Source organism: Poecilia formosa, unplaced genomic scaffold (assembly GCF_000485575.1).
Source record: "Poecilia formosa unplaced genomic scaffold, Poecilia_formosa-5.1.2 Scaffold644, whole genome shotgun sequence".
In the NCBI taxonomy this organism is placed as follows: Eukaryota; Metazoa; Chordata; class Actinopteri; order Cyprinodontiformes; family Poeciliidae; genus Poecilia; species Poecilia formosa.
In genome coordinates this window covers 247,205-249,901 of record NW_006800583.1, presented here as the reverse complement: position 1 = coordinate 249,901, position 2,697 = coordinate 247,205, and the positions used below count along the sequence as shown (strand labels likewise).

General features: G+C 42.6%; 1 long non-coding RNA gene across 1 annotated transcript; it reads left to right on the top strand.

The window, feature by feature from the left end:
* Nucleotides 1-367: 367 nt before the first annotated feature.
* Nucleotides 368-1,089, top strand: LOC103130528 (uncharacterized). Its single transcript, XR_475226.2, has 3 exons — nt 368-434; nt 504-619; nt 684-1,089. It is a non-coding gene; the product is annotated as an uncharacterized LOC103130528 (long non-coding RNA).
* Nucleotides 1,090-2,697: the final 1,608 nt, after the last annotated feature.

Below are 2,697 nucleotides of genomic sequence, written 5' to 3'. Positions count from 1 at the left end.
GCCAGGTCCATCGGGCATTGCTACTCATGGGGGAGTAGCATCTTCTGGTCATTCACCTGGTCCTTCTAGGGCTCAAAGTGAACCAGTTTTGCGGCGGTCAGCAAGGACAACTGCAGGCCAGCATTCTAATATTAACCGTCTTCCCAGACCAGCAGGTGAAGCTCCACAGGCTGTAAACTCTCCTGATCCTACAGCCAACTCTATTTTTGTCCTATTTAGACCATGGAATTGAGTCGTCGGGGCGACGACACAAAAAGGGGGGGTAGAATGTGGCAGGAAGAGGTGGAGACTGCACCTGCTGGCAGGGTGATTGCAAGCGGGCCAATAGCGCCAGAGGGCGCTCAGTATAAAAGCAGAGGTGAGCTCCAGTCTGACGTTGTTTTGCTGTTGACACACCGCGCTTCCGTGTTGAGCTGTCTGTGCGCCGAGTACAGGTGAGGTTGGCTACCTGCGTATTTACAGCTGCTTATACATTGTAGTCATGTAGAGCCTTTTATCAGCAGAAACGGACGGGCGTATTTACCTCCACGTTGATCGTGGGTGAGGTGGTTCCTGCAAAAAGTGCCAACATTTGAGCATTTCCTATTTGGGTGCAAGTGTGGAGAGCTTGGCCTAATCGGTAGGTGGAATGAGTGACAAATCTTGTTTTTTATTCCTTTATTTTAAACTGTTTTATTATTTAGGAATCTCGACTGATTGCCACACATAACGCTGCTGCTTTGCCCGCACCAAGTCACTGCTTACTTAGCGGTTGCGAGAGAGAGACCGGCTGCCTGGGACACGCCCTCCCAGCTTCCGAAATCGAAACAAGGAGCGGCTGATCGCATTCATTTCGGATTGGATTGGACTGGGTTGCTCATTTTGCTGTGCCTGTTGAGCACAGGGATTTTTATGGTTTTATTTAGATATTTTTATTGCCTGTATTTTTAACAAATTGTCTTTTCTTATTTTTATTTTCTAGACCACCGGTGGTGCGCTCGGGCCTGGATGCGGCGTCCCTTTTTGGTGTGACTGTGCAGTGATTAATACCAATAGGTGGAGGGAATTACAAGGAGTGAGTGACCTCACGGGTGTTTGTTTTTGATTTCTTTGCTTTACAGCCTACCATCCAGGACCTGGCCGTATCCACCGGTAAGCCTAGTCGGATTTATTTTGTGAATTTTCTTTTTGTTCAGATACAGGTATTTTTATTCTCTGTCATAATAAATTATTATTGTCTTGAAGCCTGTCTCGCTTTTTGCAAAACCGGACCTGTGTCCTTTCATTAATTCCTGGGTGAAAACCCCAGGTGGCGTTGTTGGCAACAAACCACATTGTATAGTCCAAACCACTGAACGCCACAGAAGGGAGGGAGGGAGGGAGGATGGAAGGAAGAAAGAAAGAAGGAAGGAAGGTTTCTTTAATATTGATGAAGTTATTTTTCCGCTGGCAGATTAAATCACTCATAACTTCTTTATCAATATTAAGGAATTGTTCACTTAAAACAACTTCTTCTATCTTGCTAAAAGTTACTTGTAACTTACTTTTGTGTCAAGAAGCTGGTTTGCGGTGTCCTTGTGTGCTGCTATTATTTTCAGCATCCACTTGATGGCGCCATGGAGCGCTGACAGTTCCTTTGATGTGGAAGGAAATGAAATGGCAGATATTCTGGCGAAACAGATTATAGAGAAACATCCACTGAGAAAATCTGAAATTAAGTCGTTCATTATGAAGGACATGCAGAGTCTGGCAAGAGTATCGGGATTATCAGGAAACAGGAAGACATTTATATGGTAAACACAAATATGTTGGATTAGACGGAGCAGAACAGACTCAGAACAGGACAGTGAGGTTTAAACTACACTCAGTTTAAAATATGTAAGCATGAAACATGTAGGTATTATAACCAGCAAGAGACTGGAGCTGCTGCTTCAGTGTAATAAATACAGTTTCTACAGGGATGAAAGGAAAAACATCAGGAATTCACTTTATCTGGACTTTGAGGATAAATCGGCCACCATATGCAGTAAGATTATTTTATTTCTGAAGGCAACTGGTTTATTCAGAATAAATCTGCTGCTGTTTTTCCTTCCCATCCTGTCCGTTCTCCACCTGCCAGTGGACTGGATCACACACAGCTGATCCAGTCAGACTCTCCAGGTGGTGAAGCATTTGACTCAGCCTGCTCACCTGTCCTGTCTCCTCCTGGCCTCCACTTATTTCCTGGACCTGAACACATTCACACTTCACCTTTTATAATATCTTTAATTTTTACTTGACTCCTGAGCGTGTCTGTGCATGTGGATCAGAAAGCTTAACTACATGATGTTTTTTATTTTTATTTTTTCAAGTGCACGAAGACATTTACAGTAGAAACTACACAAATAATACTTTGTAAGACTTAGTGTTTTTGCAGTGTAATTGTACATGTGGATGTGGATGTGCTCAATCCCTGTTGTTATTTAAACCATAATTACTAAATCACAGAGAAGTTTTGGCCCTCTGAGCGTTTCAGGGGACATGAAGTTTATGCACTAATGTCTGTGTTTTTCTTTACTGCACTGAATCAACTGCATGTTTGCTTTACTGGGATATAAATAATATGTGAAACTTGTTGGATCAGGCATGTTAAGTTATAATAAATAAAATGAGTTTTATTTAATTTCATTATGATTACTGTCCAGGTGTCAGTAAAAATGGATCCTTGTTTCCAGGTAT